We start from the raw sequence: 8,200 nt of genomic DNA on the forward strand, positions 1-8,200 counted from the left end.
GACCTTGAGGTTAGCAGCCCGATTCGTAACCACTATGCTCCAGAGCATTAATCAATAGCTGCACTTTTTGCAAACTCTGGCAATGACAGTACTAAATAAGAATGGTTTCCTGTTTAAGCTGCAGTAACTTTTCTGACTACTGTTCATCATTCTTTCTGTAGCAGGTTTGACAGTTCCTCTAATGCATTTGGAATGACTGTCTCAAAGTAAACTGCAGCTTTTCTGATAACTCCTCACTGTCTTTCCTGCATAAAACTGCAGCCCATTTCTGCTGAATTTTTAGAACCTTCTGCTACCATATCCACCACCATAAGGACTGCCTGAGCTTCTTCCACCAAAACTGCCGCCTTTCATGGGTCTACAATTTGATTGCAGTTGTTCACTATAATTCCCCAAAAATCATTACAGTTCCTATCACCGCCATAGTTGCCACTGCCAAAATTTCCTCCTGCATTGTAACCATCATATCCTCCACCACCACCACTATAGCCTCTACCTTGGTTTCCATATCCTAGTCCAGCACCACCATTAGTCTCTCCACTACTATAACCAAAACCACCTCCATAGTTGCCACCATCATCTCTAGGTCCATTATAACTGAGATCATCTCCTCTACTGCCATCACCCTACTGCCACCACCTCTACCACCATAGCCTCCTCTTCCACCAAAGTTTTCCGCACTGCCAAAGTTCTCTCCACCACCTACAAAGTTTCTTCCATGACCCATAAAGTTGTCAGATCCACCTTCACAACCTCTGTGATCTCTTGCTTAGAAAAGGACTTTTTCACTTCACAATTAGCCCATCAATAGTGTGGTATTTCTGAACAACAATTTTATCAACTGTATCATGATCATCAAAAATTACAAAAGCAAATCTCTTTTTTCCACTCTGTCTGTCTTCCATAATTTCTATGGTTTCAATCTTGCCATACTTTTCAAAATAGTCTCTCAAAGTATATTCTTCTGTGTCTTCTTTAATGCCACCAACAAAAATTTTCTTCCCTGTTAGATGAGCACCAGGCTTTATAGAATCCTCTCGGAAACAGCTCTGTTTGGTTCCACTACATGCCCTTCAACCTTGTGTGGTGGGGCACGCATTGCTGCATCCACCTCTTTGACACAAGAGTAAGTAATAGAACAAAGGTTTGGCTTTAGAAGCTACACACTCTTCGTCATAACTCTCTATATTACTAACATTATTGTTAAGTGCCATCAGATCAGTTCTGATTTATGGTGGCCCTGTAGAGGGTTTCTGAGGAATGGCTGGTGGGTTTGAAGCGCTGATCTTGTGGTTAGTAGCCCAGTGTTTACCCTACAGTGCTACACCAATACAATTTTGTAAATACAAAAGCAATCCCTTTTGATAGCTATTTAGAAAACCATTTTATTCCATGCATATGTTTTTGTATGTATAATATAGTACATATTGTTGTTGTTGTTAAGTATTGCCAGGTTGGTCCAACTCATAACAGACTGCATAGGGTTTCTGAGAACTTGCTGGTGGGTTTGAACTGCCAACTTTGTGCGTAGAACTCCATATTACATATATATATCTTCCGTTGCTGCTCTTTAAGAGTGTACAAAGTTCATGGAAAAAAATGGAATGAAGACATACTGGAATTTTTCCATGAACATATTTAGAAAGTGGCAGAAATACCATTCACAGACCACAAGTCATTATCATTGCACTTCTATTTCTCATTATTTCAATGGCATTTACTGAGTGTGCACTTTATGATATGGTTTTCACTGGGTTGGTTCTTGCTCTCATGGAGCATGAACTCTTTTAGGTTTTGGATCTCTATATATCTCAAGTGCATTGGTGAGTTTGCCATATTTTTTAAATAACAATTGTTACTATATATGTCTGAAGTTTCAAATTCATTCAATTTTTAATATTCATAAATATCAATAAATTATAATATACACTGGAGATATTCAAGGTAATAAAATGTTGACTCTCCACCATATCTAATATTTCAATGTATTTCTAAAGCCTGCTAATACTCTGCTATCTTATTATCATCTTCATATAACATTCTGAGTGGCATGATGTTAATGGAGCTGATCTGGGAAGTAAATACTAAAATCACAGAATTTATGCAGTTGAAAAATATGGATTGTTAAAATTATCCTGCCACTTAAAACAAACAAACAAACAAACAAACAAACAAAAAACCCAATATTTTTTTAGCAGCATAAGTTTTTGTGTTAAATTAATTAGTATGGTTTTGAAATTTGATTGCCTACAGTTGTATTTTCTAATCATATTTATACTACTTCTTTGGTTATTTTGTATAAAACTTTTATTTGATTTGTTATAGCTCTTGTTTATAACATACATAGATTTAGAGACACTGAATATATGTGAATTATTGAGTAGTCTTACCTATATCAAAATACTTATTATATTTTTCACATCCTATTCAGTATATTCACTTCATTTATAAGTGCTGATTTCTTAATTGATTATTCTTTCTTATGCTGTTGTTGTTGTTAAGTGCCTTCAAGTTGGTTCTGACTCATAGAGACCCTGTATAGGATTTCTGAGTAGCAGCTGGTGAGTTTGAACCTCTGAATTTGATTTCAAACCAACATTGTGATCTAGTGCATTATCCTGCAAGGCCACACCAGGACTACAACCTTTCTTATAGCACATTAAAATATGCTTTTCACTTATATCTTCTAAATATTCATTTAAGGCACAGAGAAAAAAATCTATTACGAAAAACCTTATTTAAAATACTTGTATTTTTTTTTTTAAAGACAAATGCTTCAAAAATGCTTTGGTGGAACATGTAAGTTAAATGTCTGAAGATCCATTCTCTGCATATCCAAAACCTAAACAATTTTTTTTTCATAAATTTTCGTGTGTGGTATTGCTAACCAGGACTTGTCCTTGAGTTGATTCTGACTCATGTGTGTCAGAGTAGAACTGTGCTTCATTGGATTTTTCAATGACTGATTTTTCTGAAGTAGATTACCAGGTCCTTTTTCCCAAGACTCCTCTAAGTGGACTCATACCACCTTGTGCTTTACAACCTTTTGGTTAACTGATAAATATTTAACCATTTGTGCCTCCCAAGGGTTTCTTGATATTGCTAAATGACCAGAATTCAGTAACTGGAGTATCATAGTTTAAAAATGGAAGTTCAGAGTATTCTTACCAGAACTGTTGTTGTTATGTGCCTTGGAGTCTTCCGACTCATAGTGACCCTGTACAGGGTTTCTGAGGCTGTAAATCTTTATGGGAAAAGAAAGCCTCATCTATCTCCCGTGAAACAGCTGGTAGTTTCGAACAGCTGACCTTGCGGTTCACAGCTCAATTCGTAACCACTATGCTACCAGAGTCCCTAAAGCTTACAAATGACTTTTCCCAGTGACTTTATAGAGTTCTTTGGATCTACTCAATTATTTAAAAATAAAATTGATCATGTTGGTCTTCTAATTATTAGTTCTTTTATAATAGAAATTAAGACAAATCATTTTCTCATCTTTCTTTACAGTTTTGATTTGCATTTGGCTATTGTTTTATTTAACAGTCTTAATTGGGGTACCCTTTTATTCACCTAAAAATAGCTACTGAAACATTATAAACAATCATTTTGTACCAGACTAGACAAGTCATTTGTGAAAGGACAAATCCTCAATAAGAATGTCACATAGTCTAACACATTTTAGGGAAAAAAATGACTACCTTTGAATAATAGATCCATAGAGAAAACTACTTTTATGTAAGTTTAGAAAAGAAAGAAGTAAGGATTTTAAATGCCTGGTACATTAATCTTCAAGAAAACACTTAAATTTATATTTTGTTTTGAGGATCATTTTTACTTTGTGACTATTTCAGATCACTTCTTTTATGAGAAACAAAAAATAAACCTCAATCAACTCATTACTACTGACAGCATATTTTATGGGAAGACATTACCTCATGAATCAGCGAAAAGTTCCCCAGCTCAAAGTAATTTCAAGACTAGAGGAAAATTATATTTCTTTCACTTTCCATTCCCAATTCTAATCACTAATTTCTGCAATCAGGTATGAGGGTGATGAACTGTGGAATTGGGAAATTTCATTTTCTGGCAACCTGCTCATAAAAAACATGCAAAAGAAATCCATTAACCTGTCTTCAGAAAAAATGGAAAGAAATCAATTCCTGCCAGTGTGGCAGTTACATAAGACTCAAGAAGAACAAATGCAGTCCTTTGCCTAATCAGCTATCTAGGGGAACAAAAAGTTTTCCTTCTGAGAAACGTTTTCACAAGACAAAACTTGCTGCAGGAAATGAATCACATTGGATCCTCTCAAAAGTTGGGCTGGGTTACCTTAAACGAGTGAATAATTATTGTGAATAAGTACATAGTTACATTTGATTCTATCTTAAAATGACTTTTCCTTTAAATTGCACTTTATTCGGTGCACACTGCATTTTTTTAAAGTCTATGATAGAATGTCAACTTCTCTATGAATTTATCACTGATTTATCTTGCTTCTAACAGCGCATAAAATGTTTCCATCTTTATTCTCTTCCAATATCTTGTTCTTACTTCTATCATATCTGTCATCATATTATATTTATTTTCATACTCTTTAGGCTTTCACTCCAAAATATAAATTTCTCTAGTCATGGTTCTTATCTTCTATTCCTCTATCACTGTAATTAGCATGGTGTGTTGTTTGGGATTTTCCCAAAAGCAGACTCTGAGCTGAAGAGGATAAACATTGGACTACAAGGTCAGTTTAAACAGCAATATCAGTGGTTCAAAGTCACCATCTGCTCCTTGGAAACCCTATAGAGAGCCACTATGATTTGGAACTGACTCAATGTCAGTTAACAACAAAAAACATTATTTCTATTTAGAAAGTACAGGAAGTTCTGGTATGGAAATGGCATTAAGTGATATCAAGGAGGGAAAGTTCCACAAAATAGGTGAACTATTATATAGTGCTATGATAAATTCCAGGGAAAACTTTGACAAGTGGTCCCAGACATAGGCCTCATAGAAGAAAATAGTGTTATTTACACATCAACCACTAAAAATTGTTAATTAAGACTTTAGCGTTCTTTGATAATTTCAAATTACTGCATTGTCATTATGGACATTACAGCTTTCTGGAGTTAGTTATTTCTTTGTTTTAAGTCCTCAGGCACATATGTGCAGATATTAGCATTTGAAAGTTAATCTGCACATATGAAAAGGTTCAAGTGATGGAATATAATATTCTAAAGTTTGCAAATTGTAAGGCTCAGCTCCATATAATAAATTCATAGGCAGTTGATAAGTCTTCCAATCCTGATACCACATTCTTCTTCATATAATACAGCTTCTCATGTTATTTGTTCAGAAATTGAATGGTCAAGGGATACAACCCTGATGTATACCTTTCTGGATTTCTTGTATGCCTTTGTTGTTAGAACAACTGCCTTTTGGCTTATGGATAAGCTCTTATGAGTACAATTACAAGTTCTGGAATGCTCATTCTTCACATTGTTATACATAGTTTGTCATGATCAACAAAGTCAAATGATGGATTGTAATGTAACAAACATCTTTCTGTTATTCTCTGTTTTCAGCTAAGATCCATCTGATGTCTGCAATGATATCCACCATGAACACAACCAGCATTGCATCAGTGTGTTGAAATATTTCAATTTGTATTCTGCCAATTCTTGGAGACTTGTTTTTGGTCAGTGCTATCAGTGCAGCTTGAAATTCTTTCTTCAACCCCATAGCCTATAGATCATGTGCTGCCTCTTAAAATGGTTGAGAATTGACTAATTATTTTGGTACAGTGACTCTGTTTATCCTTTCCATCTTCTTGTGATACTTTCTGCATCATTCAGTATTTTGCTAAAAGAATCCTTCAATATTGCAAATTGAGGCTTGTCATACTTCTTCAGTTCTTTCAACCTGAGAAACACTCAGGGTGTTTTTCAGGTTGAGAAACACCCTGAGTGTGATCTTGGGTGTTATCTTCCCTTTTGGCTTTTGAACTGTATAGGTATTTATACATTTCATCATAATAATTATCATTGTCTTCTTAAGCTGTTCTTTGAAATTTTCTGTTCAATTCTTTTACTACCTCATTTGTTCCAGTTGCTTTTACTTCTTCTCTAAGCTCAGATACAAATTTCAGAGTCTTTTCCAGCATTCATTCTGGTCATTTCTGTCTTTTCATTGACATTTTGCTTTCTTCATGTTTAATGTTCTTATTCTCATCCCACAACTCTTCTTTGTTGTTGTTGTTAAGTGCTGTAGAGTCGGTTCCGACCCATAGCGACCCTGTATAGGGTTTCTGAGGGTGTAAATCTTTACGGGAGTAGAAAGCCTCATCTTTCTCCCACGGAGCAGCTGGTAGTTTTGAACCGCTGACCTTAAGGTTCGCAGCCTGATTCATAACCACTATGCTACCACAACTCTTCTAGTCTTCAGTCATTAGTGTTTAACGAATCAATTTTTCCTTGAGATTACCTCTAAATTCAGGTGGGATATATTCAAGATCATATGCTGGCTCTCATGGACTTAATTTAATTTTCTTCAGCCACAGCAGGAACTTGCATCTGAACAATTAACTGATAATCTGTTCCACAGTCTGCCCCTGGCCTTATTTTGGCTAACTATATTAAACGTCTCCATAATCTCTTCCCACAGATATAGTCAGTTTTATTCTTGTGTATTTCATTTGATGAGATTCATTGCATAGCCCTCTTTTATGTTTTTTAGAAAGGTATTCCTGATGAAGTATTGCAAAGTTCAATCTTGTGATCGTCAACATCATTTCTATCACCAAGAACGTAATTTCCAACTATTGAGCTTTCCTCTTTCAATCCAATTTTCACATTCCAGTCACTAGAATCATCAATGCATCTTAATTGCATGTTTGATTAATTTCAGACTGAAGAAGTTAGTAGAATTCTTCAATGTCATCACTAGCTTTAGTTGTTGGTGCATGAATTTGAATAAAAATGGTTTTCATTGGTCTTCCTTGTAGGTACATGGATATTATCCTATCACAGATAGCATAGTATTTCTAGATAAATCTTGAAATACTCTTTTTGATGAAGAATGTAATACCATTGATATTCAATTTGTCCTTCACAGCATAATATTATGAATTGCCAGAAGAACAAACAAATCTGTGTTGGAGGAAGTACAATCAGAATGGTTCACTTCGTCTTTCACACTTCCAACACATTATCAGGAATGACCAGTCCTGGAGAAGGATATTGTAGAGGGGTGGAGACAAAGAGGAAGACCCCTAAAGAGATGAACTGGCAGTGACAGCAATGGTCTCAACTGTAGCAACAGTTGTAAGGTTGGTGTAAGACTGGGCAATGTTTCCTCTGTTGTGCACAGGGTCATTATGAGATGATATAGACTAAGTGACACCTTACAACAACAATATGGGTTGTAGAGAAACTGTTGTGCAAATTCTTATACTAATGTATATGAATGCTCATAACATCATTATTTATAATAACAAACATTAGAATTCATTTAAAAAAAATCTGTTGACAGTATGCTTAATTAATACATTGTGGTATATCTATTCATCAGGAGCACTGGTGTGGTGTTGCAGGTTAATGAACTGGATTGCATGGTCGATTTGAACGTAAGATCGACAATTTAAGCTCACCAGTCACTCAGGAATCCCTATATAGGGTCATAATGAGTCCAAAACAACTTGATGGCACTTAACAACAACAATAGAATACTATATGAAAGTGAAAATGATCAAACTATAGAGACATGTATAATAGATTAATTTCACAAAGAAAATGTTGAGCATGAAAGAAAGCCACAGAAGAAACAAGTGTTAGTCAATATATATATATTTAACAAGAAAAAATAATATGTTTCTACTTACAAATTTATATGTAGGTTAAAAAGTCATAAAGAAAAAGTATGAGAGCAAATGTCTCAAAAGTCATGATAGTGGATGTAGGTGGGGATGCTGTGTAATGGTTTTAAGTTACAGAGTGGTTTTAAGTTACTGATAGTTTCATTTCTTAACCTGAATCATATGGCTAATAGATAAACACAAAATTTTTTAAGTTAGCATCTTCGTTTTTGTACTAAACTGAAACATAGAGGAAGATGGCATTTCAGCATATGGATAAAGCTATTATAACTGTTATATAAGATATAGTTTATCTTGTTGTTGTTGTTGTCAGGTGCCATCGAGTTGGAACCG

At 34.9% G+C, this 8,200-nt stretch overlaps 1 pseudogene; it reads right to left on the bottom strand.

The window, feature by feature from the left end:
* Positions 1-279: 279 nt before the first annotated feature.
* Positions 280-6,157, bottom strand: LOC102837472 (annotated as a pseudogene).
* Between the last annotated feature and the right edge of the window lie 2,043 nt (positions 6,158-8,200).

This window comes from Chrysochloris asiatica, unplaced genomic scaffold (genome assembly GCF_000296735.1).
Source record: "Chrysochloris asiatica unplaced genomic scaffold, ChrAsi1.0 scaffold00088, whole genome shotgun sequence".
In the NCBI taxonomy this organism is placed as follows: Eukaryota; Metazoa; Chordata; class Mammalia; order Afrosoricida; family Chrysochloridae; genus Chrysochloris; species Chrysochloris asiatica.